Genomic DNA, 23,826 nt, shown 5'->3' on the forward strand with positions numbered 1-23,826 from the left:
AAAAAACCCCACATCTTATTAGATAATTGCTGAAATAAAAATTCTGCTTCAAGACTCGATTTGGTAAGATATTAAATAGCATCCCTTTATATTCCAGCTTTAAAAATATTTCAAAAATCAAAAGAGGGAGAAAATTAGCATCTTCCTCTTCTTAAGGTTTGTCATTGTTTTAGTACATACTCAGAAATTTCAATACAGCATTGGGCAAGAACCAAGTTATTTTTCACTATCACATGCTGTAGTATTTGGTTTTATGTCCATTTTTATTATAAAGGCAAGAATAAGGCACTTTTAATGTAAGGCAAGGATAAGAATTACTCGAAGATAGAATGCCTGTATTCTACAGATCATCAAATGCTTTACAAATATTAATGAATTAAGTTTCAAATCTATTTTACGGCAAAAAACGAGGCAGAACAACCTGAGATGTCTCACTAAAGTTCACCGCACCCACCATGCCAATGCCCTAGCTAGAAATAAAGGCCCTAGGAAACCTGACTTCTAGTTATATATGCTAATCACTAGGCAAAATTCTGCCAAGAGATTCAGAGAACCAGTGAGAGCCATGAGCTTAGCAGACATGTCACCTACTAAGGCCTGACTCCTGTGGCATTGCTGAGTCAGTCAGAGTTGCATCCCTGAAGCTATACCACCTGGACCTGTAGCCTTGAAGAGAGCAGTACAGCTAGTCATATGGTATGCTTTGGTAAAGAACAATAGCTTTGCCATTTTGGTACCAAACATGACTTTGGTCATGTAGCTCTCTTTACTTTCAAAACACCTTTTTTGGTTGTAGTGGGTTGACCTTGGCTGGCTTCCAGACACCCATCAATCTGGATCCCTTTCCCCACCCTCGACGTGGGGGAGCCCAGTTGTGGTTCCTTCTCCATCTGAAGAACCATTCCGACGTCTTGAAAGGACGGGGAAAGGGGACTCCAGCGACAGGGTTTTTCAGGCCCCGAGCCTGGAGGGGAGAGGTGCTCCCCCCTCCCCCCACCACCCACGTGGCTCCATGGCAGGCACAGAGACAGCACACCGGGCGTGGAGAGGAGGCAAGAGGGCGTTTATTGTTGGGGATGTCACATTTATAGGGTTAGGGAGAATCACAGGTTAACCAATTAGAAGTCTCAAGGGGTTTACAGGAACACCCAATCACAGGAAAGGGTTAACAAGGACCAATGGGACACCTCAGGACACCTTTCCCAGGACATTCCTGCATGGGAGATAACAGTTGCTGTGGGGGGTGTTGGGAAGAAGAAACATGTGTTTACAAAGAGACCACAAAGAGCCATCCTAAGACATGTTCAAACAAGTTTCTCATCAGACCTAGTGCTACATCCCACCCCTTTTAATTCCTTAAAGATGAATATGTCTTTATTGATATATGGATTTTAAATTTACCCCATTCTCTTAGTGTCTGAGGGTGTCCCTATAAAACAGAATTTAAAAATGTTTTTATTGATGTATTCATAAACAAGTTTTTCACTTACACAAACTTCCAATTTACTGCTGAACCAAACAAACTACTTATTGCTGTTAATTTTAGTTTCATTAGAGTCCAAATGGTTGTTTTCTTCTGTTTCTCGGAGGCAGTCCTGGTGTCCAGAGGGGCTGCGGCGGCGGCTGCTGCCTCGGCCACATGGCGGGACGGGGGGTGCTGTGTGCGGCAGGAGCAGGGCGCAGGCGGGATCGACGGGATCGGCGGGGGCCACCAGCAGCGCCGGGGTCTCGGCGGGGCGGCGGTACCGCGGGTGTCCGGTCCGGTCTGTCGTGGGGCGGGGTGCGCCCCGGGTGGCTCGGAAGGTGGGAGCTGGAGCGGCGGGAGCGGGGCTGGCTGATGTCGGGGCTTCCCCAGAGCCGCGGCACGGCGGGGCCGGCCCGGGGCCGGGAGCCGCGCAGGGGGATTGCTGCGGAGCTGTTTCTAGTAGCTTTAACCCTTTTTTCGCCATGCTGGCGTGGTCTAAGTCCCTTGTTAGAAACGGGACTATCTTTCAGGTTAGCAAAACAGTCTTATTAGATGACTTGCGGATGGAATTAGATATGTTCTTTAAGCTTTCTTTTTCTCTCTTAAAGAGGCATGCACGCTTCTTGTAGTTACAGGTTTACAGGGGGAGAGGTTTAGGGAGTATGCCGAAGTCTGCTTATAAGGGAATATGCCGGGTCTGCTCCTTACCTGAATGTCCTCAGGAAGGTTGAGGTATTCAAAACAGGCTGCTCTCTTGTGGTGATGCCGTCTGCTAATACCTTGACGCTTAGACTCCGGTCCTACCGTTGTGCACGACTTCGCCCCAGTCTGTGCGTTAGGACTGCTCTAATCTTCACAGAAGAGTTCAAACAATCTTGGCCTCACCACGTGGCACCAATTACGGCGGATTGAGGGGGATTGGGGAAGACTTCGGGGCGTCGGGGAACACAGATGTCGCATCTGCGCCTTAGGAATCACCTATCTTCATAGAAGAGTTCAGTAAATTCGTTTCTTCACACGGTGGCACCAGTTCTGGATCCCTTTCCCCACCCTCGACGTGGGGGAGCCCAGTTGTGGTTCCTTCTCCATCTGAAGAACCATTCCGACGTCTTGAAAGGACGGGGAAAGGGGACTCCAGCGACAGGGTTTTTCAGGCCCCGAGCCTGGAGGGGAGAGGTGCTCCCCCCTCCCCCCACCACCCACGTGGCTCCATGGCAGGCACAGAGACAGCACACCGGGCGTGGAGAGGAGGCAAGAGGGCGTTTATTGTTGGGGATGTCACATTTATAGGGTTAGGGAGAATCACAGGTTAACCAATTAGAAGTCTCAAGGGGTTTACAGGAACACCCAATCACAGGAAAGGGTTAACAAGGACCAATGGGACACCTCAGGACACCTTTCCCAGGACATTCCTGCATGGGAGATAACAGTTGCTGTGGGGGGTGTTGGGAAGAAGAAACGTGTTTACAAAGAGACCACAAAGAGCCATCCTAAGACATGTTCAAACAAGTTTCTCATCAGACCTAGTGCTACACATCAAGCCACTCTATCACTCCCCTCAACAGGCTCAACTTCATTCATAACTCTTCTACCTCCTTCACGAAGGAGGGATGGGTAATGGGAGTTGTGGTCAGTCCATAACACTTGTCTCTGAAGGTCCTTCCTCCTCGCGCTCTTCCCCTGCTCCAGTGTGGGGTCCTTCCGATGGGAGACAGTCCTTCATGAACTTCTCCAACATGGGTCTTTCCCATGGGCTGCAGTTCTTCAAGAACTGCTCTGGTGTGGGTCATTTCCATTGGGTATAATCCCTCAGGAATGGACTGTTAGAGTGTAGGTCCCCTGCAGGCCACAGATCCTTCCAGAAAACCTGCTGCTGTGTGGGCTCTTCTCCATGGCTTCAATTCCTGGCAAGAGCCTATTCCAGTATGGGGTCTTCATGGGCTGTGGTTTCTTTCAGGGTACATCTATCTGCTCTGGCATGGGGTGTTCAAAGGGCTGCAGGGTGGATATCTGTCCCATCATGGACTTCTGTGGGTTGTGTCTGTAAAGACCCATTTTCATGAATGAATCCTGAACTTGTTTGATTGATAGTATGCTAACAACTGTTAAGATTTTTCTATCCTTCAGTTACCTTGACCTACAATTAAAAATCAGGTATGAAGGGTATTCTGTATCTTTTATTTAAGATGACATATATCAGTAACACCTGTCTATCTATACAGATATATGGAATCATTCAGGGTAGGCTTTGACCTGCCAGAATTAAGCACACAATACAGCAGTTAAAGGTACGTCTACAGAAGGGGCTGCCAATGGTCACATTTTCACTCTGTCCCATTTCAGACCCTTCCAGATACAAACCAGTTCACATCAAAGTACCAGCTATGTGTTAAAAGCACATTGTTACAGCACTAATTAGCCAAGCTTAGGCAATGATTTGACAGTCTGAGGTCTGCAGAGTGCTTGTTTTGAAGACATTTAATTATTCTTCACTGGTTTCCTCCTCAAGCTTTGTCTCTTGAACTACTCTGGATACTTACCAGTATGAAAACCTAGACTTCTCTGAAATGCATTTGAATTTTGACACTGATATTGTTCTATTGAAAAACAAACAATCAGAAAAAAACCAAACCCCAAAACAAACAAACAAAACTCCAACAAAATATGAACCAAACAAAACACAGACAAAATGGAAAGGAGGAGAGTGAGGACAAAAGCTGTCTGAAAAACTCAAGATGCCAGTTTTTGTAAGTTTTCAGATGTAAGCCTGAACAATTTACACAAACATCAGTATAGTTGGTTGATTCTCAGTTCTGGTACCAGGATCTCTACCTCTCTTAAACAGCTGAGGGAGGGGATTGTCCCACTCTGCTCTGCACTGGTGCAGGCTCACCTTGAATATTGTGTGCAGTTTTGGGTACCACAGTATAAGAAAGATATTAAGGCATTAGAGAGTGTCCAAAGGAGGGCAACAAAGATGGTGAAGGGCTTTGAGGGGAAGCCATATGAGGAGCAACTGAAGTCACTTGGTCTTTTCAGCCTGGAGGAGACTGAAGGGAGACATTGCACTCTTCAACTTTCTTGTGAAGGGAAGAAGAGGAGCAGGCACTGATCTCTTCTCCGTGGTGACCAGCGACAGGGCCTGAGGGAATGGCCTGAAGTTGTGTCAGCAGAGGTTTAGGCTGGATATTAGAAAAAGGTTCTTCACCCAGAAGGTGGATGGGCACTGGAACAGGCTCCCCAGGGAAGTGGTCACACCAGCAAGCCTGACAGAGTTCAAGAAGCTCAGGCACATGGTGTGACTCTTGGGGATGGTCCTGTGCAGGGCTAAGAGTTGGAATTAATGATTCTTGTGGGTCCTTTCCAACTAAGCATATTCTGTGATTCTGTGATTCTGAGTTGTCACGCTGGGACCTCTGAGATAGACCTGAGCTCAAAACTGGATTGGACAACAGACACTAGTCCTACAAAATTCACTGCAGGTACTACTGAAAAAGAAAACAGGACACCTGAACAAGTCCAGAAGGACTGAAGTAAGGTGGAAATCTAAATGGGTCACTGTAAACAGCATTCTGCTTCCACATGTAATGCTGGCAAGTGAGAGAGGTTGAAAAATTGGAAAAGTTTTTGATTAGAGGTTAGATGATCACAGTAGTCCTCTCTGGCTTTAATCTTTGACTCTATGAATAAACAATGAGAGTATTTAGAGTGCAGAGGGAAACAGGGAAACCTTACCAGCAGGTGCTCAGTTGGGTTCTCAATAATATTCACTGCTGGATACCCTTGCTGGTTGGGGTCCACTATTAATTGGATGGTGCTGAGAACACAAAGATGGACAAGAAATGATCACATTTCCCTTGAAAGCCTGTGGAGGGCTATCACCCATTGCAACTGGGGCACCAGGAAATTTTCAGCAGAGTTTGCAGCCAGAGCTCTTAGTTGACAGCTTCTGTGTTTTTGGGAAGATTAGTGGAGATGGGCATGTGCTTTTTTTGGGTCTGAGGGAAAAAGGTGAATAGTACTACGGGAAAGCTGTGTGAAATGTTTTTTGCTGCCAATGCTTATTATGCTTGTGGTTGCAGTACATGCTCCTATTTATTAAGATTAAGTGAACTGCATAGCTATAGAAATATTAGGCAAAAGTCATTGCACGGGGGATGACTTTTAGGATCTATGAACACCAAAATGCAAAACCACTTAAGTGTTCACTTATTTTCACAGTGATCTTTGTTCTCCTTGATGATGAACTAAAAAATTTCATTTTATAAAGGTGCAGCTCTCTTGTATGTCCAGCCTTTGCACTGGAATCACAGTAATGGTGAAAGAAATGTGCAGTAGGAGGGAAAGATGTTTGTCTTATATTTTCCCTATACAATGTCAGTCTTGCACAAGAAAATGACATAGAGAAACCCCATACCAATACTATCTGCTTAAAGATATACTGTATATTACTTTTAAAAGTATATGCAAACAGAGGCAACTTTTTGAAACAAAGAGATGAGTTAAAACAAAAATGAAGTGTATTAACTATCTTTTTGGCATAAGACTGCAGTCAGACTGACTCTAAGTAACTATATTTCAAAAAGCCTCCTGCATTATTGGCCTAAGTGTCCTCTGAACTAGGATATGTACAACACGTAGAGAAAGAGCAGCATCTGCTTAGCTTTCCTATCATCCCTCATCACAATAATTTAAAAAGTTATTTTCAAAGATTAAAGGCTTTATTACAAATAACAGTATTAATGAACAAGAAACAGTTTGGTTCTTCTATCATCATTTCAACAAAAGTACATACCCAAATGAGGTGAAACACTTCCCTTTAATTCTACCAAAGTCTTTTCTTACTGTCCTATTAACCACTTTATCTTGGATTTTACATATCACACTAGCTGAGATTTAGCTTTCACAGTTAAGCATTTTAATACCTTTGTGAGCTTGTCTATAAACAAATGACTGGGCACCTTCAGTTGTTAAGGTCAACTTTATGACTGATGAGCATAAAAATCCTCCCAGGAAATGTACTATCTAATTTTGGAACTGAACATTAAAGGACCACTGTATACAGAGTGTTAACAGAAAAGGAAAAAAAGTTACGCTGCCATCACAGTGCTGCTAGCTGCCTTTTTTTCTTTAACTCACCAACTCAGTCAGGGGGAATAACCTTCTGTGTGGAAATAAGGTACATGCAGTATAGCACAAATTTAAGTAGCTTTAGCTTGAGGATTACCCATAGCCTGTTTCCTACAAATGTGTTGGATCACAGGTTTGAGTTTTATTAAGCAATACATCACTTATAAGTTCCAATTTATTAAGAAGTTACATCAAAATATAATAAAATAAAGCCTTAGCTAACAACTATGTGATTGCTCAGCTACTTACTGTAGGGGATACTTGATTTTATACATATATGTAATCATAGGTAGAGCTAGTCAACTCTGCCAAAAATACCAGTGTATTGAAATTGCAACTTTCCACAGAAGTCTACTAGTTTAGGTGAAACTTTCATTGAGAAAAGTTCTTGCTGTAGGACATAATTTCTGATCAAAATGAAAGAGAGAGGAAAGAGAATAGCCTTGTGGTTATAACAACCACAGGAATCCAAGACCCCTTAGAAAGACCCACATCAGGAGTCTGGCTCTCTTGCAGTCCAGGTTCCCCACTGGACTACTCTAATACCGTATCCTCTCTTTCATCTTCAAAAAGTTGTGGTTTTATCTTGTGAAATAAGTAAAGTTTTTAAGTTTCACCAAACTGGAAAGCTGTTTTCCACACTATCCTCTTGTTTCCGTAGCATTTTGTAAAAAAATCTTTGTAAAATGAGTCCTGAGATCAACAAGGAGTTTGACTAAAAATAGTTTCATGTATGAATTTAACTAACCAGTTATTAACATAGCTATTTAGTTGTCTGATAATGTTCTATCAAAGCCATGCATTCTTCAATACATGCCTAACTGTGGTATCCAGTTTTCTTATATTTTTTAGTTGTCCAACATTAATTTATACACAAAACATTATCTAATTAAAAAGAAAACTCCTATTATAAAGATGTATTATTCGTGTGACAGATAACAGAATTTAAGCAAAATTATTCTTTTTCTCCATTGGGCTATAAGTAGAAAACTCATGATGACTTTCTGATTTCACATCTTCATAAAAATTGTGTTTCCCATTACATGTTTTAATTCTTATATTAATATAAAGCTTAATTCTATAGTTTAGTACAAGGGAATTTAAAAAAGATCAGATTATTTTCCTTTTTCAAACTTTCTGGGAGTTTGCTGCTAGTAGAACAATAGAAGCTTGGGGAGAAGAGGAAGCAGAGACCTGCTACTTCCTATCTGAAGCCTAGGATGGAAATTGACACTCTCTGCTGGAGAACTGCTAACAAAATGTATTATTCAGTATGTACAGGTTCTTAAAATAAAACAATAAAAAATCAAAAAGAAAAAAGAAGGCAAACAAATATATATTGACACAAAAATAACTTCTCTTTGATTTACATGATCTGCTGGTACATCACTATCACTGTCTTTCACCATACAATTAGGAAATGATGACTAATATTATCATTAAAAATTACTGAATTGGAACAGACCCCTCAGGATCATCGAGTCCAACTCCTTCAAGCAAAGGACAAGGCATATCAAAGGAAAGCAGAAATATGGTTTGGTCAGAAAACTGGGAGAGGCAGGGGCTAGGACTGGGAGCCTAGGTGACACCTATTATTTTTCTGTTCCTATACCAACTTCAAATTCAACCAGTCAATAAAATAGCTCTAACTGCAGAAGCTCATCTCTATGTTGAAGACCAGATGTTCATAGTGCGTCTCAGGCATGACTCTAGCTTTTCCCTCTTTGCAGAACCAAATTTACTACTGGGCTTAGTATACTCTTCTAGATACAAACACTTTATCTCTTTTATCCTGTTGACATGTTGAAGACAGACAGTCTTAACTTTTTTCTTTGTCCTGAATAATTAACAATGCTGGTACAATTTCCAAAAGCATCTTTCAAAACAAAACTATATTATCTGTGATGATGCAATTACTAGCCATCAATAAAGAATCTATAGGAAAACTATATAAAATATTTAAATTGAAATTAAAATTGAAAGAGTAGGCTATGTACATATTTAGGCTTCTGCTTCAATAATTTATTATAATTGCAGTAATGTAACAGGGGAACTGCTGTGGCAAACATAGCTGTAGAATTACTATTAGAAAGTAGCAAGAGTTTATGTAATAAATATGTTTCTTAAATACAAATGAAGCAAAAGAAATTGTAAATGTTATTTATAGTTTCATTGCAAGCCATGCAACTGAAATCAGATGGTGCAAATGAAAGATAGTGACTGTTTTTCCTTTCAGAGAAATGTCATTTATCTCATGATTTTGGCTGAGGTCTCTGCTTGCAGATTCCTCGGGAGCTGGTCAATGCCCAGAGAAAGGCAGGATGAAGTGGCTGCACACTCTGACCGGAAGGAAACCCACCTGCAGCTCTGTGACACCGCCTAAAATATTCCTGCTATCCTTCCACGGCAGCAGACACACATGTGCACCCGGGGCTGCAGACAGAGCTGTGGCAGAGCTGCGGCTGCCTGCCTCCCTCTGCAGGGAACTGCCACTGCAGGAACAGAGATCATCCAGAAAGAAGGAAAGCAAAAGAAGGGAAAGATGGGATGACAGAACAGGTGTCAAAGGACAGTCAGTAAAACAAAAGCAAAGGCCAGAAAACAGAGCTTAGCTCTTCTATTTAGTATAACAAAACAAGAGTAAAGCTGAATTACCTTCCTCTTTTCTCCAGCACAGATAGAAAATCAGGTGGAAAATAGAACTGTGCTAGGATGACACAATTTTTCTGGGCAAACAAAACAGGAAAGGTCGCACAACTCTTCACTGAAAAAGCTCTGGTTTTTATCGCATGTAATGAATCCACACTACTTGTCTTCAGGTAAAAACATAACAATGGTACAGTACTCCAGTTTTAAACACAAACTATATCCAAATCACACACACACACAGCTGTGGTGTAACTAAATGGACCCTGAGATCTTCCTCAGATGGCATCACCCCAAAGCTGCACACCTATCACAGGGATAAAATGCATTACACAAGGAACTGGAGAAAGGTTGTATTTAGGCTGATTTCTGTGTCAAATCCACCAAAATTCACACTGAGGCCACTTGGTCACTCTGGAGGAGGAAGAGCGAGGACTTGAGATGTCAGCAGCCAGTGATTTCAGTGTTCAATGAGACATCCACCACTGGAGATTGGCTCATCTTTATCCAGCCTCTCACTTCCATCACCAGAGTAATTACTAAAATAAAAGGAGATGTTCTCCAATTTATAGCTATGCATCAGATATCAGAATTTTGCCCAAAGAATCTATGATAATTTAGAGCACAATCCAGCTTCCACTGAATCCAGTGGTCTTCCAGTTCTCACAAGCACTTCCATACTGTTCAGAGGAATCTAAATAAAGACTGTAGCCCTTTCTGAAATCACAGAGAAGGTAACTCGCTCAGCTGGCTTCTTGCTAGTGCCAAACTGAAGATCTGAAAACTTAAAAAAAATATATCTTGCAAAATATCTGCCTTCAAAGTAATCCCAACTGCCAAACATCTTTAAAATAAAGTAAATTAGCTTGCAGACCAGGAAGCTGTCACTCCAAAAGAAAGGTCTGTAGACCCAAGGCAAGGAGAGCAGCAGGGGAAGAAAGGGCTCTTTAAAGCATCCTGGTTTCAACTTGGCTTGAAGTGACTGTGAGACAGCACCAGGACAGAGATTAAGATGGAAAGAGGGGATATTAGTTTTCCTTTGGGAGCTCATACTCAGACATTCCTTTTGGGACCAGAAAGTACTTGATTTCAACTGGTCTTAGAATCACAGAATCATTTAGGCTGGAAAAGACTAAGATCATTGAGTCCAACCATTAACCCAGTACTGCCAAGTCCACCACTAAACCGTGTCCCTAAATGCCACACATCTTTTAAATACCTCCAGGGATGGTGACTCCTTCACTTTCCTGTTCCAATGCTTGACAATCCTTTCGGTGGAAAAAATTTTCTAATATCCAAACCAAACCTCCCCTGGTGCAACTTGAGGCCATTTCCCCTTGTCCTATCCCTTGTTACCTGGGAGAAGAGACTAACCCTCACCTTGCTACAACCTCCTTTCAGTTAGTTGGAGAGCAATAGTGTCACCCCGAGCCTCCTTTTCTCCAGGCGAAAGACCCCCAACCTGCCTCAGCTGCTCCTCATAAGACTTGTGTTCCAGATCCTTCTAAGGAAACAAAGTTTACCTGGTTTGTATATCTGAGTTCCACCTCCCTTCAGTAACTTGTGAATCATTGTGCCCGTTTCAGCTACCAGTAATGCAGTGTTGGAGGTATGAAGGATGTAAAGTCCTGCAAGCATCACAAAAGTCCCCAGTCAGGTGGGGACCGGCAGGAGCTCAGGTGTCATTTGCACACCAAAACCATCAACGAGACAAAGCTCTTAGAAGAGCTTCAGCCACAGGGATGTTCAGTGCTTGTCTCTCCTATTAGCTATCCAACTAAATCCAAGGCAAATCCAAAACCAAACTGACCACCACACTACATATTTTTTGCTATTACTAAAGTGTGGTTGTTTTCCCCAGAAAGCCCTTTGAAGCCTTAGAGCTGGCAGTCTTCCCTGGCATGTAAATCTAATGAAACACCTTGCAAATTCTATAGGACATAATACTTTATTTTCTCCAGTTGGTTGTTCCAGAGCAGGAATTGAAATTAAATGCACACATTTCAAAATTTCACATTAGGCAATCCTAATCGCTATGTATTTACACAAAACATAATGAGTTCCACATCCCCAAGGGTTACATACTCTACAAATTTAGTTGCAGTAATTATTTATATTAAGAAGGTAACTTCACAGCCATAAGGACTAGAAGTAACTTAGGTTCTGTTCAAAACTTTCTAACTGCTAGAAAACAGATTCATGGCCCTAAAATAAAAACAAAAATTAAAAGTACAAATATGTAAATAAAAATCCTTACAGTTTCAGATATTAGTTTAAATGACATTACACTGAAATCTGTAACTTCTCCCAAAACTTCAGCAGTGCTTCTCCCAGCACAAGCAATAGTGATTGCATTTTAAAGTACTGTACTCTTTCCAAATTATGGCTTAAATAAGAAATTCAACATGAAATTACAAGTTTATTACAAGACATCTTACCTGGACATATTTAGGGCAAGCAATAGAAAAGAACAGCTATTTTTTTTCTTACTACTTTATATGGTATTATGCAAGAACAATTTTCCTAGATTATCATAATTAAGCAATAGAGATTGTACTTTTGTTTCAGCAATAAATATTTTCACATTTCCATTTGCACCAATAAGTAGCTCAAGAAATATTTACATTCTTTGTACTATGCCATGTAAAAGCCATAATGAGAGTAAAACAAATTGCTGGGATCACTTTTTAGAGCCATAAAAGCTGACAATATTATTAAACAAAAAGTACAATTTTCTAGTAGCACTCATAGAAATCTGGACCAGAATTTCGAAGTGTCACTCTGGGTTTTGGGTGCCCAATCTGCACAATTGTAAAGAGACATGAACTGTTGGTTTCACATTTTACAAATGCACATTTATTAAACAGATATCTCAGCTCTACATATCCAAAAATGGTTATTACAAAACAATGGTAACTGCCAGTAACCCTGACTCTACGCTGTGCATTACCTGTACTTAACACTCTAATGTAGAAAAAACCAAATATTTCTGTTATATTTTATTTATTTCATTGATAGGCAAAATTTGTCATCCCTTTTGCTTATAACTATTTTTGGCTTTTATTTTTTACTTAAGTAGATGATGGTTTCCTGTGCTGTTTTAGTCACCTATTCTAAGATGTGATTTTTTTTTTTTGTTGGGATCATTAACATAATGTAAAGACTGCAACACAGGTATACCCCTTACCAAATTAATACTTTCCACCTGATATTCTAAGGCGTAATTATGATTTTCCTCCTGAAAATATACTTGCTCACTTAACAACAGTTAAACATCTTTCAAAAAGGCAATTGAGTTACCTGTGCTTTCTTATCTTTTCCCTTTTTCCTTTTTTTTCTTCACTGATCACCTTAGATCAGTAGAAAGCGTTACTTCTTTTTGCACAAATGGTCAAGCAAAATATGCAGATTTCCAAGAGAAGCAGCTGATAACAAAATTGGGCATTATTCTTTATTTACAGAAAATCCACCCCTTTTCCATAACAAAATTAATGCCAAAATAGCAGAGAGACTTTTTCTTGACATAGAGATTCAGGTCTTTTGAGGTAACCTCTTGCCAAAAGTTTTTTGGTTTTTTTTTTTAATTCCTCAAGATCACACCGTAAGAGCTTTCTCTCTGTGCTCCTGTTGCGCTTAGCTGTCTCACTGTTTCACACAAAGCCTCGTCTCTGCATTTTTGCAAAATCCTTGAAGAAAAACATGCAACTGAATGGTCTGGCTTATTTTCCAGATTTCTGTGTGGGTAGTAGTTTTCTGTTATTTACCAAAACAGCATTTCATTTTTCCTGGTTTTCAAAAGGTTGTTCTGTGCATCTTCATACTCCCTCCTCCTCCCCCAATATCAGTTTTATCCTTTGCCTTCACAGAAGTGAAAATACCAATTTCCCCTATTGTGTGATGAGAAAGAAAGCAATGATTTCCATGTGATACAAATTAAATATGGATATAATTGCATGGGTTTTTTCACATCAGGGCATTTTTACCTCAGCCCAAATTGGTTTTGTGGCTGTCCAAGCCTGCCTCACTTTTTCCCGCCCAATTTGCCTTCAACCGCCCAGGACAGACATCTTTCACTGAGCCTCCAAGGAATGTCTGTTGGTGCTGTGAATTCTGCTGATTGAGACAGGTCTTACTCATTTTGTTCTAATGGAAAATTCATCTCTGTCACAGGTGTATCCTGCCATGGGTCTGCGCTGAGAACTCGCATCGACATCAATGCGAGCTTTGCATGTATTGTGCAGGTAGGGTATCATCATCATTATTTATTAAACACTAATGGAGTCCCAGACCCAGATCATTAAAAGTTACAGTTGAGACGCAGTCAGTATAAGACTGGTGATTCTTTAGGAGTAGTGGTATTTTCTTTTATTCTCTATTTCTTTGCTGTGTTTCCACTATATTTAACATGGGAAGTGAGTGGTTTTTTGCTTTAACATTAGTCTTATGTGTGACAGTGAACTACTGAAACTGTAGGGGCAACCAACTATAAAAACTGTATTATAATGAGTCTTCTAGAAGAAAACCTGCATTAAAGGCAGATTCAAGTTTGTCCTGTGTTGATAGCTGTACATGTTTGATAGCGATCAAAATGCATAACTTTTCTTGTATATCTCATGTTTACCTCTTCTAGGATTATGCCAACTTCTGAACAACCCACAAAAGTCTTCCAAGTCAACCAGGCTAAGTGAGAGATCCAACATTTATTTTATTATTCTTATAGAAGTTACCAACCTCACCATCTCATACAAATAATTTTTTTTCTTTTTATTTCCTTCCATTTAAAAAACAAATCAGTCTGTGAAGCTCCTGATTTTTCTCAGTTTTCTGAGCTTAACTTTAGCTGCCTTGGTAATCACAAGACTTGACTAACGTGAAGATGGCAGCACGTGGAATTATTTCAGTGACTGTTTAGCCCAGAAATTAGTCTCCTGAAACACCAAGCGGTTTCATTCTTAGCACATTGCATTTGATCCAGCCAGACCTCCTTTTTCTTTTCCTGTTATTAATGAGGAAAACCAGACCTGAAGCCTTATTTTGTGCTATTGATCACGTTTTGCCCCACAAATCACTCCTCCTGCACAATCCTTCAGATGCCTCCTGTGAGGAATTCAGCAAGTACAGAGTGAATTTCTAATCAGCTGCGACTGTTCAGCACTAGGGCTGGCAATTATGCTCCCAGTGCCTGTATCTGCAAGTGTTATACATTTGTATTTGCTTCTTGCTGAGATCACACAGTTGGGAAAGCAATCATGCTCCATTACTCCTGGTTTTGACTCCTGGCCCATATGGCTGCTTGCGGACAGTCTTTCAGCGCTTTGCTTCATTTATAGCTAACATGGTTAATGACTTTGCTTTCTGCAAGCCCTGATCTGCTGAAATTTGCACCTGCTCTTTGTTAGTGGGGAAAGCTTTCCCTCTCTTACATTGCAGATTTCTGCTCTACCTAATGACAACTCTTTCTTGGAATGTGAGGAAAGGAAAGATGAAGCAAGTGGTTGCCCTTTTACTACCAGCAATTTTATCCAGGAATGGCTTATATGAGAGGTTTCAGTCTGGCTTCAGGGAGTACCACAGTCCTGGGATTGCTTTACTTAAGGTCACAAATGATTTATCACCAGCTGCTGATTCAAGTTAAATTACAGTATTCCTGCTGATGGATCTTTCTGCTGCCTCCGATACAGTAGATCTTGGAACTTTGTGGAACAATTTGAAGGAATTGTTTAGATCATGAAGCAGCATCCCTGATCGGTATCATTCAGAATGGATGGTGCATTATCAGGTTGTAACCTGGCAATTGTGGATCAAATTCTGCCTCACTGGTCACATTGCTCCTCAGAATATAAAAATATCCTATAATCTTCTCTCTTTGTTATTCGCTACAGATGTGGACAGAATTCTCTAGCAGCACAATACTAATTTTCACTGTAACACAACATATAGATGTATTTGTCTTTTACAGTTTAGCTTCTTGCTGGAGTTTGGACTGCATTGGTTTGTTTTACCAAAGCATGATCTTGGATAGTCACAAATGGTTTGAAACCACACTGAGATAAAATATAATTGCTTTTGGCAAACCCTCACTGTCTCCTAGGTGGTTCTTTCTAGGCAATCGAAACTATCTATACATATCTAAAGTATGCATGTAGAGCTGGTCAGAACATTTTCATTAAATGAAATCTTATCAAAATATGCTGCTTTTTGGAGCCAAAATATTTTGCAGAAAATGTGTCTGTCTAGATGAAGCTTTAATCATAGAGGTATTCAAGATTCAAGGCTATTGGTCACTTCTGAAGGCAAAAACAGGGAAAGTATACAGTCCAGTTTGAAAACCCAAGATTTTTCATCTCAAAGCAATTATTTCTGAAAAACTTCCAGGAGGTTCTGGTTGTGTTCCCATGTGAACTGAAAACAATGTTGACACCACAAAAGCTACCATGAAACAACAACCATCCTTTGAAATGGATGCTCACAAAAGCTGTACCTGCACCATCTTTTCAGCTGCATGGTCCATCTGCACAGAGCACCACGTAGTAGTTTATGTTGAGTTCAGAAGCTGAAGGACTGGAAGAGCATACAGCTCTGTCGTGGTAATTGGCAGTTCACCACTGGTCTTTCACTGCCTGGGAAATTGTAACCAACAGAAACATCTGCTTTGTGATGAAAGATTACAGGAAAAAAAACACTTTCCATCCCTGAAAAAATAATTCCTAGTCAGAGAAAAGATAAAAATTCAAAATCTAATATTTTTCAGAAACTAAGATGGAGGAAAATTATGTGGTCAGTCAACATGCACCAGTATGTAAATATTTTGAATATGTTTTTGATATTTCAGGGGGGTTTAACTACTCAATTGAAGTTTTAAAATTTGTTGATATAAACTCTTAAATGAGAGAAATACGCATATAAAAATTATTAATCTCTCAAAATCTCTACCAAACTTTATAATTTGCTGTCCTTTAGCATTTACTCTTACAGAGTTTTCTGTTTCCTAATCCTAAGGGTAAGCCCAGCTGAACTCTGTCAAAGAGAAGACACTTGTTTCCAGGAGAGGGGTCTAGCCATAGGTCATTTAGCCAAGCTCTGGACAAATGGGACTCTTCAGAGACATTTCTGTTTCTGCTGTTCTTCATGGAGCCCAGCTTGGTGATCCAAGGGCACTTCACCTTCCCCAGATCCTGCAGTCGCAAACATGGACCCCGTAAATCCATGTGCTGGGGCTGTGCAGCTCTGCAGTGCTTTGGGAGCTGCAGCTCCATGTCTGGAAACCCAGCACCATCTGTTTCAATAGAGCTCTGAGACCTTCAGGTCAAGTGCTCACCTTCAAGCAAAGGAGGAGGACGTCGGTTTCCAAGTGTTTTAAGTAGATTTATCTCCTTTAGAAATGGCAGGGAGTGCTTTTAGCAAGGCCACTTGAAGATTAAACAGTGAACAACAGAACTGTGCAGCAGAGAAGGGTGGACGCACTCGCAGTTTGAATGGCAGAGCTGATTGCTTCTTCCCCAGGCCAGTGCATTGTCTTCAGACAGGGACATACAAGATGTCCCTTTTACTTCCACACTGGGTCAGTTCCCTGAGGCGTTCTCCTTGTGGGATGGAAGGATACGTTGAGAGAAGGGCAGGAAAACCTATTAATCCCCATCCTGCTCCTTCCCTGGGTTGAGTAGAAAGTGTGTAGGTGATTTGCTTTGTTGTAAACAGTTTGGTAACAAAAATAATCATATATCAGATTAAATCATGTAAATAATTGCCATTTGGTGTGTGCCACACAGCAACAGGCTACTCGGACAAACAGCTCTCAGTTATTTCGTAACGCAGAAATTGCACAGGCATGTTCCAGCGCCCTCTGTCTTCACTGTTTGTTGCCTTGTTCTGGTTTTACACTCTATTTTTCTATTTCTGTTATTGCATTTGCCTAAAACTACTGCAGAGAGAGCAATATTCTCAGTTCTAATGCTTCATCATTACAAAGTTTCCTATTGGAATATATAGACAGGATTTTTCAGAAGCATTTAACATTACAGTATCTTTGGCATCATAATTTGAAAAATTAATAATCTTAGCTATGTACTCATCGGCATGAATTGATCAAATCTGCTTTTTGTCTTTTGTCTTGCATTTTGATACTCCAGTTAGGTTCTCTGCTGATAATGGCTTGACGTGCTTATTTATACAAATGACTTCTTATAAATTTCTCAAAGCCATTTACAAAAGCATCAGGCAATATCATGGTCTCTGCAGATGTGGAAAGGAGCTGGTAAGAACTGACTTTGTTGCACAGTGCCTGAGTAGGAGACTCCAGGGCTAGTGCCAGTCCAGTACTTTAAAAACTTTTGATCTTAATTTTTAAAAGGCCTTCCCAGGATTTGATTATGTTGAGAAAAACAGAAATTCTCTACTTTGGGAAGAATATATCCAGTTTATTTTTGGGGGGGCTACATAAGCAAAGTAATTTTCTAGAAAAAAACTAATCACTGAAAAGCCCAATAGAAATAAAGTCCACATAGGATATGTGAAATTATTTTAAAAACCCCATACAATTAAGACTTACATTATAACCATAGCTGTTCCTCTGAAAAAATTAATTCTCAAACATCAGAGTTTACAAATCTTTGAGAAAAATTCTAGAAGCAAACAAACCAAATTCCTAGTCTACTACTAGTCAAACTTCTCCTGCTGAATCTTCCCTTTACACCCTGTTTTAACCTAACTGTTTCATAAGTTTTGGGGAATGGTCTTGGTTCCAGAGTTGGAGTTTTGTTTTGCTTTCAGTGTTTTGTTCGAGGTTGTAATGCAGGGAGTTTTGTCTATTTGGACCAAGCCAGATTCTCACTGAAACTCTCTCCACACTATATGTGATGAAGTTCCTTAAGCCACTCACCCAACTGCTCTTCTGAGATTTGTTTCAGGTTGCAAAATTACTTGCTATATGTAACAGGGCTCTTCATCCTGGAACTAGTCAAGCAACTCAATAGGAAAAACTGCAAATCTATCAGTGGTGGGTTGAGAGCCAGTCTGAGTCATCAACCCCAAATCAACATACTGGTAGTGGGGCAAAGATGTAGCAGATAAGCTGCTAAACTAATCTGGAGACATGTGACTGACAGTTAACTACTTTATACTATAAAAGTCCAATCCACTTTCATACGATCAGATTCTTCTAACATATTCTTCCTGGAGTGTGTGAAGAGTCTCCCTTGTAGTGGGGATGCCCCTTCAAGGATACTCCTCAAGGTTAAAAAACAGATCTGTCCACAAGTGTTTGTATGATGACTTACATCAAATCTCTACTTAATAATTATCTCTTTTCCAACTTTTAATATAATTGCTTTGATATAATTGCTTTAAGATAGTGCATTATACTATACACTACTAGTAGTTCTTAGCTTTTATATTGTGTAGTAAATAGTTCTGATTAAGATCTTTTTTCTAATAATTTGTAATAATAAATAATTCATTCTACATAAATATTCCCAGTTTGCCATCTTTAACCATGTGGGACTAAGTTGTACGTAAATTTTATTGACAAAGTCTAGGCCTAAGATTGGATGCAGCCACACCTAGACTCCTCTCTGAGAAGGAGTTTAGAAAGCAAGGGTATCCTTTCTGCACCTTGTGACTCAACAGGAGGGCTTCTCCAATAAGCTTTGTCTAAAGCCCCACTCCCACCCATAACACCATGTGAAATGTGTGCCAGCCTTTTTCGCTCCACGTCACTCGTGCTCTCATCCATTTGGTTCTGACAGTTGGAGGTTTCAGCACCCCAGCTCCCGCAATTGCTCATGGAGTTGCTTAGACAGAGGTTGGGGTGCTGTGTAGGAACCCAGTGAGCTCTGACATAGCTGTATGGATTTATAGATTGTGGATCTGTGAGTGCTCTGGCAGAGACCTAGGACTTACCGCTATCACCATCCAAAAGCACTGAGGGGAAATACTAATTTGTGACTCAGCACATCCAAGTTTGTGACTTGACCTGCCTCACGGGTACCCAGGGCTGAATGTCCCTTTGGGAAATCACCACATGTCTGGCTTGGAAACCAGCAGCCCTGCAGCACTGGCAGAGACAGCACGGCATTAACAGCTTCTTTCTCAGAGATTAGGGCCACTGAAGATCACTTGATCTGAACTCCTGGGACTTCAAGACTGTAATTAGCCTGATTTGCTACCTTAACCTTCCTCCCTGCATATTCCCAGCTAGTGAGCCTAATTAAACCTCCTGAACATGGGAAGTTTCAGACTGGGCTGCAATGCCTACTGCAGCTTCCCTGTACCTATCAAGCCCTAGAAACACTGGGGTAAGAGAAGACACATATGGGAAGATCCAACCCTCCTCTCATCTCAGCAGGGCTGGCAGCAGATTGTCCCCCCTCCAGCTCATCTAAACATGACAGAATGGAGATGAAAAGCACAGTAGGAATGAGACCTACAAGGAAGCAACACAACTGCCAAAATGTGCACTACTGGGATTGAAGGGGATCATTTAGTTGTATTTTGCTTGATATCCACTTGTTCAAAACAGGACATGTTCTGTCCATTTTCTGCAAGTGCGTGGTCAAATGAACAGAGGAAGGCAGTGACTGTTGTAACCATCTGCTGCTATGGGCCTATATGGCTCATCCATCTGCAACAGGTTAGGTGTCACTGTCCTACATAAAAGGCACAGGAAAAACCCATCTGACAAGCAGTTTTCCATACTCTTTCCAGTACTGCTTAGTAAAAATAATTACAGGAGAAGCATAAGACCTGAAACTAAACAGCACTTCACTCCCTTCTCCTAGATACTTTCCCCTTTGGGATCTTGACTTAAAGACCAAAGCAGCACAGGGCAGACATTGCTTTAGGGCGATTCTAGTATTGTAATAGCACTAACTGCTTGGAAATGAATAGCATATGCCTGTCTGGATCAGGCTGGCCAAACAGCTTTGAACATTGGACTACATGACCCTTGACACAAGACAGGTTGATTTATTACACTGTTAGCCCTCCTGACAACAGGCACTGTGGGCTTGGCACTGTCTGGTCATTTTTCAAGCTCTTTGCACATTACTGGCACCTATATCCTCTAACATATTACATCAGACAGCTCAGCTACAGAATACTAAAAGCTCCTCTCTCCTGCATCACTCCCTTCCTCTTTTTTCTCAGGTAGTGGATGAATACGTGAATCAAATGCAAAATAGGAGGGTAGTATTTGTATCAGCAGAAAGAATAAATATGTATGATGTAGGTAAAGTCAAAAGGATGGAATAAGGGGTGTTACGATATTAACGCGTTTGCAATGATTCTTACTAAGTGATGTCCAATTACCCATAAACATGTTTACTGATCCAGAAAAAACATTCTTATAAAAAGTTCTACCTTTTGTCTGCCAGGGAATAATCCAAGCCAGGGAACAATCCTAGAACAGAATTCAGAATAGAAGAGTTAAAATATCCTCTAAATTTCAAAGGGTTAAAAACTGCTACTGCTCTGTAACAGTACAGGACTATATTTCTTCAATGTCCACAGCCAGAAGCATCAAGTTTGTAGATCCTAAGGACAATAAGGCTTACCTCTACAGCAAAGATACATAGCTTATAGCTCTTGAACTACACATATGCACCATGTTCATGTGTTATATCACATGCAGGGCTGGCATGGGGACTGCTAAAGAATATCAACGCACAGCAGCAGGAGGAAATAAGTCAGATGCAGCTGTTAAGACAACTATCATTGGACTATCCTTCAAGGATGACCAGGAAAACTGCACACCACAACAGAGTTGTTCCTTGTGTAACCACCGTTTGGGCAATAAACCAGCCCAGAGGTCATTTCTAGTTCTCACTCTCTGAAGCAGAGTTTGTAACAATCATCTGACCAAACACTGTCATCAACTGAAATTCTGGCCAATGCTTGCTACAAAAAAGACATAAATCTTATTGTGGTCCTGGACAAGGCATACAACTCAGCTTAGGGAGTCACTGCCCAAGATTTATGGTATAATACCAGGGTGAACTTCAGCATCCTTATAAGAGTGAAAAAGAAAAAATAACTACCCTCAGTCTAACAGCACTAAGATTAGAAATAGAGAATTGCATAGAAATAAAGAAGTCCACTGAAGGAAAAAAAAAATAAAGTAGCTAAAGGATAAAAGGCTTGTAAATGGCAAAGGAGAGTGTTTTAAGACATCACAGTGATGGCACACTAAAAATCACAAAGATTGGTAAAGACTTTTTCCCTCAGCCCCAACGTGTACAATCACAGATGGGTGGTGAGAAGATAGCCTGCTGAAAATAGAAGCTTTATCTGAATACGGAAATAAGGAAAATGGGAAATAGAATAAACTAGAAATGTAAATGTAGAACAGTCATAAAGAGAGTAAAAATTATTAAGGATGCAACCAGTTAAAGGCATAAAGAGCATGAAAAAACACCTCCTTCCTAACACGGAAGTAGTATCCTTGTCAGTGGTTCCCCAGTGGTCGTCAAAGTGCCAGGGCAAGTTAAAAGAAGACAAGACCAGACTAGTTAGATGAATGGTTCATATTACTGCTCACTATACAAAATGTTTTCATCCTTCAGCCCTTCTCTGCAGGGGGAATAAGCTAAAGAATCACTTCAAGGTGGAGCACCAGCAGAGGGAGTCCCAGAAGAGACCAGCTCAGATAATACTCATTCATGCTTTCTTCAAAATATGGATACTGAGTTGTAATTTAATATCTGCATTAGTTTTGGCACCAAATCATGATGCTAATTTTTTTAGAGCTCTCAGAGGAACTGGAAACTGCACATACAAATTTTCATGCCAGGTAAAGTGGTTACACTGAGAAGAAAGCAAAGAATTAGAACACATGTTCAAATACAATATAATGGGTAAGTGTCTAATTGACTTTTGTACTAAGAGTCATGTCTCACAGAACAGTTACAGTTGTTTGAAGGGACAATGAGCAGATGGAGCAAGATGATACAAAAGGACCAGAAGACACCCATTTGCAGTCTCTTAAAGAAACTAAACTGGCACACATTACAAGGAAATGTTCTCACATACACAAATTATTTTTTAAATGATGGGGGAAAAAAATCAGGAATAAAAGGCCAGTTACACATGGACAAATTTCAGTAAGACAGTCTCCCTGGGACCTACAATAGCGGCTGCACTGGTCAATATACATGTAAATGGCCTGTATTAGATCACTGATAGTGACAAAGCTTCAGGATGAGATAGGTTCACTAACCCTACAGCGAAGGCTTTTAAAAGATCTCCAGTCTTCAGCAAATGGGTTGTCAGCTGAACTCAACACTGACAAACGCAAAATCATCAGCATGGGAAAACCAGCACTAACATGTTAAAGGGTTACGTATTAACTCCTATTTCTCAGGAACATGGCATAACAAGAGCCTTTCTGAGCCAGGTCCACCCAGCATAAAGTTCTGCCTGACAGAGGCCAATACCAAAAGTTTAGAGAGAAGACTGAAAAGGCAGTTAATGGTCCTTTCCCAGCATACTCTCCCATCTTCTGACAATCTGTGATGTCTGAACATCCTGAACCAGCCACATTCCCTCAGTTGTTTAATAGCCATTGATTAATTTTTGTTTCATGGATTTAATTATTTTTTTTTTAATCCATGTAAATTTGTGGTATTTGCACTATGCTGTAGCAACAAGTTCCTCAGCGAAATAGTGCATTTTATGAAAAGAAATTATGACAGTTCTCTGAAAATTACAGCTCAGTGGCCTGCAGTCATCAAATGAAGAAGATGCTACTAAAAAGGGAATTAATTGGAAAGGTGTAGCAAGTAAAACAGGAAACATCATAAAGCCGCTGTGCTGATATGTGGTATGCCTGCATTTTGACCACTGGACCCTGTACTGGTCATCCCAAGGAAGGTACCTTGGAGTCTGTAAAAGAAGAATGTAGGGCAACAGAAAGATTACCATATGGGAACTCTTTTATAGGGGGATGTTTTAAATAAAATAAGATACTCCAGCTTGTAAAGAAATAAGGAAAGAATATATCAGAGCAGTTTGAAAAGGAAGAATTCAAATGTAGGAGTGAGAAACATCTCTTTGGTTTCTGTAAGTTTTCAGTTTTCACTTCTCCTAGGTAACATCCATAGGGATTAGATTTTTTTTTTAGATTTTTCAAGAAGAGCTAGAATAAGAGGAAGACAAAGCTGCAAGCAGTTGCCCTTGACACTTCAGGTTTTACTGCAGGTGTGGTGGTGCATCCCTGCCCCCCACCCCAGGGCTGCACTTTGATCTGAGAAATGCTCTTTAGGCTTTGGCCTTGACAGCACCTGGTCTGAGCTTCTCCCAGCTTATCAGAAACACCACACCGTCTGTTTCCAAGAGTTAAGTGTGGTCTAATGAGTTCCTTGCTTTTTTAATGAATAGCCTTGGAAACTTTTTTTTTGTTTGAATAACAATCCAAGTGGAGTAATATTTTTTGTTCTCACACTTTCAAGGTGTGAGAACAAAAAAGTGCAGCCGAGATGAAAGGTTATTATGATTAAAGCCCACTCTCTTGTGACCCTATAAACAGCAGTCCGAGCAAGATCAGTTGAGCTCTCCTGGGCTGCAGTGGGCTGCAACCACAATCTCCCTCTGAG

At 40.6% G+C, this 23,826-nt stretch overlaps 1 long non-coding RNA gene across 1 annotated transcript in view; it reads right to left on the bottom strand.

The window, feature by feature from the left end:
• LOC135412068 (uncharacterized) overlaps window positions 1-23,826 on the bottom strand; it is a 122,052-nt gene that overhangs the window by 48,753 nt on the left and 49,473 nt on the right. The window contains exon 3 of the long non-coding RNA XR_010429486.1: window positions 6,560-6,629. This is a non-coding gene — a long non-coding RNA (uncharacterized LOC135412068). The remainder of the gene's footprint in view (window positions 1-6,559; window positions 6,630-23,826) is intronic.

The sequence above is a fragment of the Pseudopipra pipra genome, chromosome 3 (genome assembly GCF_036250125.1).
Source record: "Pseudopipra pipra isolate bDixPip1 chromosome 3, bDixPip1.hap1, whole genome shotgun sequence".
NCBI lineage: Eukaryota > Metazoa > Chordata > Aves > Passeriformes > Pipridae > Pseudopipra > Pseudopipra pipra.